Genomic DNA, 5,290 nt, shown 5'->3' with positions numbered 1-5,290 from the left:
ATATTGTATTTTCTTCATTCTCACATTTGAAATTTTACTAATAGTATTAGTCACTGACTTATATAGGCAAGGAATTAATGTTTTCATTATATCACTTCAATTAATTTGCACAACAAAAAGATTTGAAAGGTCTAAAGTTTGACTAAGTGTATTAATAAAATAAATTTGCAGAGAATAAATGTTATTTTCTTATTGACTAGAGCCAATTATGCTAAGGTTTAATTTTATTTTTCAATAAGAAGATAACAAGAGAAAGCATAGAGATAACCATGACTTAATTGGATAGTCAACGCATATATCAACCTCTTATTACCATTTATTACTCTTCTTTTTGCCCTTATCATGTTATGAGAATTGAGAAGAGGAGGAACAATGTTCTCAAGCCCACTCATTTCGGTGAGTTATTTTGTACCATTTTCATATCAAATTCAAGAATGTGCAATTGTTAATGTGTCATCTTGTCATAAATGTTTTGCAACCCACTTAGTATTAAGACATTTTGTCACAAAATTTAAGCAACCCACTTAGTATCAAGGCCTTTATTGTTGTGGGTCTTCCCTATAAAAAACTTTTCCTCAGACCTATTTCTTAAAGTAATGGTGGGATTCACGGTAATTGCACTATAGTTTTCCCATCTTTCTCGATCTTCATTTGAGCAATGTTATGATGACCTAGAAGTTGATGGGCACATGTGTTTTCCTTCTAATCTATAGTTTTATTTTTATAAAAATATACACATGCATTAGAATAAATAGTCTATTTACTATTCTGAATATATTTTAAAAATTTATTTATATGTCTAACTATAAAACATAAAAGATTAGGTATACACTACTACTACATTACAAATATTCTGAATTATATTTACAACATTGATCAATTTATAATTATCAATGTCAATATAATTCTAATTAAATTTATTTTATTTATTGAAGAATAATCAATTTCAATATTTAGTTTTATTATATTTTTAAAATTGTCTTAGAGTTCAAACTATTTTAAAATAATGTTGAAAATACAATAATATTTTCATGTTATTTATTTAATAACATAATATAATGTAATAATTTTGACATATATTATATTTTTATCTATATTACATTGTATTTCTAAATGATTTCTAAATAATTCTATATATTTCTAATTATTTATTATACAAAAAATTAAAGAACCTAGAAAAAAATTTATATTAAAAATAACATATTTTTTTAAAACAAAATAAAAGTAAAAAACTTAGTAAGAAAATATTATAAGATTTAAACATAAAAACATTTTTTTTTGAAATTAACATTAAAAAAAATAAAAAAATAAAAAATGAAATGAGCGACAAAGTTTGTAAATTGACTTGACTCGTCCAACTACGACAAAACTGACTCGTCCAACATGACAGAGCTGACAAATCAATCCATTACTGACAAAGTGTACTTCCCATTTTTACCTGTATATTTTGGGGCAGAGTTGGGGCAGCCGGACGGTGCAAATAAGTTGCACGGTAGCCGGTGCCCTCCTTGTAGGCCACACCCTAATTCAAACATTCATTTTCTCAGAGTCTGGAGTCAATTAGTCAGTCATACACCCACTTATTTGATCTGACACAAACATCACATACTAATCAAGAAATTAAGCTTGGAAAAGTAAGTTAAACTTTGACTATTTAACACTTTTACTCTAGGAATGAAGCATTAGTGTGTGATGTTCAAGCCGTTCGCGAATTTTGTGATCCTTGAGTCAACGAGCTGGTCAGAATCTTCATCTGAGTCTTCACTTACATTGGTTTTGAATCGACTAGTTTGTATTAAGCGATTTGGCCCATCGAATTTGGCATTAAGGTAATACTAGAAACTAAAAGTGATGCTCATTCTATCTGAACTTCACTTTTGCCTTAGTGATGCTCATGTGGTTCAGTTATCCCTTCACCTACGGTTGCCCAGCCGATGAGAGAAATTACTTGTTGGATTTCAAAGGAGGCCTCGTCGATCCGGCCGGTCGGCTGTCAACGTGGCAGGGCTACAATTGCTGTCAGGGGATAGGCGTTCATTGCGATTCCCATTCACACCACGTCATCGGCCTTGATCTCAGAAACCCCTTCGCTGGGTATCACTGCTGGAGCGTTCCAGAAAACATTAGCGGGGTGATACACCCGTCGCTGTTTAATCTGCAGAATCTTCAGCACCTGGATTTCAATGGTACTTCCATTCCTCCTCAGCAAAACTTCACAGCCTCACTTTCCTAAGCTTGGCATATGCTGGATTTGGAGGAGAGGTCCCTCTGGAGTTGGGCAATATTACAACCTTGCACCACCTTGATCTGTCAGCAGAATATTCAATTCCTGGCTTGGAGAGTAGGCGATTTTCAGAATGGATACGAAATCTGAGAAGCTTGGAGTACCTTGCTATGAATGGCGTGGATCTCTCGATTGCAAGCGAACACTGGGGCGTTGCCCTCAACAGCCTCCCTAATCTCAGGGAGATTCACCTCGCTCTTTGTCAACTTCCAGGTACAATACCTTCTCTCCAAAACCTCACCCACTTATCCCATCTCCATCTTTCAGAAAATTCAATTTCATTCCCCATTACCGGCTTGGTTTCAGAATGTCTCATCATTGGTTTCCCTGGATCTCTTTTCGTGTGGTCTCAACGGTTCCGTTCCTTCAAAAATTTTGCGTTCTTCAAGCCTCAGAAATCTTAACCTGTCAGATAACTCGTTGGAAGGAAACATTTCTTTCATTCGATACCAATCTTTATCCATAACTAATCTTAACCTCGAGATGAACAGTTTAGACGGAATAATTCCTCTTTTCTTTCTAAACTTTACTAAACTTAGGAGATTGGCTCTGGGATACAATAATTTAACGGGGAATATACCTCCGTTTGGGTCTGCATTTGGGAAACTTTTAAGACTTTCAGACTTAACACTTTCAGGAAACAAGTTGACGGGGAATATACCAGCCTCCATCGGCTGTCTTCCTCGATTAAGAAGCCTAAATCTGGAAAATAATCAACTCTCAGGAAAGATACCAGATGGTCTTTTAAAGCCTGTCATAATAGAAAAACTGAAACTTTCTTCCAATAATCTAACAGGAAGTTTTTCTCTTTCCGTTATGGATAACCTAACTCACCTTCGAGAATTGAGCCTTTCTAACAATAGCTTTACAATTAGCATTCCTTCAAGTTGGATTTCCCCGTTTGCCCACCTGGAGTACCTCGCGTTGAGCTCTTGCAATATTGAAGGTGATTTCCCTTCTTTTCTATCGACTCAATATTTACTAGCAGACTTGGATCTTTCAGATAACAACATCGCAGGAAAAATCCCTGATTGGTTGTGGGATCTTCCATCTCTTGATGTGATCAATTTGTCAAATAACCAGTTACAAGGTCCTCTGCCCTCAGTAATATCCAAGGACCTCTTCATGGTCAACTTGAAAAGAAACAAGTTGCACGGCTCTCTTCCGTCTTTGAAGAATTGTTTTACGCACCCGCCAACTTTATTTGATGTGTCAGAGAATAATTTTAGTGGTTCCATTTCTGTTTTATTGAATGCTTGTCATTTGCTCTTGTCACACAATAATTTGACCGGATAAATTCCACCTTCATTGTGCACAAATACAAGTCAGATTACCGTTGTCGACTTGTCAAACAACAATCTGAGGGGTACCATTTCTCCAAATTTTGGTAGATGTGATGGACTGTGGTTTATAAATTTGGCTCAGAATGTTTTGCAAGGGGCGATACCAGTTCAACTGGGAAATCTGATTGCTCTTGAAACGCTAAATCTGCATGCTAACAATTTGCAAGGAACCATTCCTTCCACTCTTATAAATTGTACATGCCTAAAGGTATTTGATGTGGGAAATAACCAAATTCAAGGGAACATACCAGATTTTATTGGACAGCTGACAAGTCTGCGAATTTTGGGCTTGGCTTCAAATAAATTCCAAGGCAATGTTCCTGCATTCCTACTTGAGCTGAAGTCTTTGCAGATCCTAGACTTATCTCACAATTGTTTATCAGGAACAATTCCTAAAAATCTAGGAAAGCTAGATGCTATGATCCATGAATCGCATAATGTTGAAGCAGACTTTGCTTGGCCTGGGGGAGGTGGAGACAGCCACAGTTGGCTTGAATACATAATCTGGGATCAAGTTACTCTTTGGGTTAAAGGGCGGACAACTCCATATGAAAAGATATTCAAGGCATTTAGATTTATGGATCTCTCTAACAACATGCTATCAGACAATATTCCTCCTGAAGTGGGTCTTCTCAAGGGACTTAATGCTTTGAACTTTTCAAGAAACAAATTGAGTGGTTCCATTCCAGAATCTTTGGGAGCTTTGGTTGAATTAGAATCCCTGGATCTTTCAGGAAACAAGTTGTCTGGAAAGATTCCATTAGAGCTTCTGAACCTCACTTTCCTTGAAGTTCTGGATGTTTCAGACAACATGTTTTCTGGTTTGATACCGCAAGGCAAGCAATTTGCAACATTTGAAGCTTCCTCTTTTGCAGGAAATGAATATCTACACGGACCTTCACTAGAAAATAGAACAATAGAAAGTCCAGATAAACCGCATAAAGGACACACAGAAACCCAAGCGGAGGAAGTGGAGGAAGATGATGAAATGAAGAGATGGTGGGCAATATCAGTTCGATTGAGTTATGGCATGGGATTTGCGACTGTAATTGCAGTCTTGTGCTTCCATATCAAATGGAGAGTTCAATATTTCAGTTATCTGGACAGTCTTATACCACACCTCTTTGGGCGCTGAAGTTGAGAAGTTGAAAGATATCATGTTGTGCTAAAATAACGTTGCACGTCTAATTTTCACACATAGATACTCGTAGTTTACATTTTCCATGCTTTTGTTTAATGCTTTCTTAATAACATGTATGAGAAGTTTGGACATATTGGAGTATTTTATTGAATTTAAGATGTGTTACGTGGTTAATGTAATATTGACTTTGTAAACATATAAGTTGTCTTATGTTTTAAAAGGAGTGAATACACAAAGATATAATATTACAGATTTATATTGTTTTATGTTTTTCCGAGAACTAATGCATCAAAATGTATTGAACTTTATTATAAAGTAACAAATCAATGATGTTCTATTGAATTTTAGATCAATATGCTAAAATTTATATGGATTTGTCACATTTAAGATATGTAGGTTTTGTAAAATATATTTGTACAACTATGTATGAATCTTTTATTTTATTTTATGTGGCTATAAAAACATGTAATTTCATACTTGTTTATAAAAGACGATAAATATAGATGTTTTTTTTATTATATG

At 35.1% G+C, this 5,290-nt stretch overlaps 1 pseudogene; it reads left to right on the top strand.

The window, feature by feature from the left end:
* The first annotated feature begins 1,383 nt into the window (after nucleotides 1-1,383).
* On the top strand, nucleotides 1,384-4,762 carry LOC149544616 (uncharacterized; annotated as a pseudogene).
* Nucleotides 4,763-5,290: the final 528 nt, after the last annotated feature.

The sequence above is a fragment of the Cupressus sempervirens genome, chromosome 8, assembly GCF_028749045.1.
Source record: "Cupressus sempervirens isolate cs-2001-9-10 chromosome 8, ASM2874904v1, whole genome shotgun sequence".
In the NCBI taxonomy this organism is placed as follows: Eukaryota; Viridiplantae; Streptophyta; class Pinopsida; order Cupressales; family Cupressaceae; genus Cupressus; species Cupressus sempervirens.
Note: the sequence above shows the minus strand (reverse complement) of the source record. Positions and strands in the feature narration are given on the sequence as shown.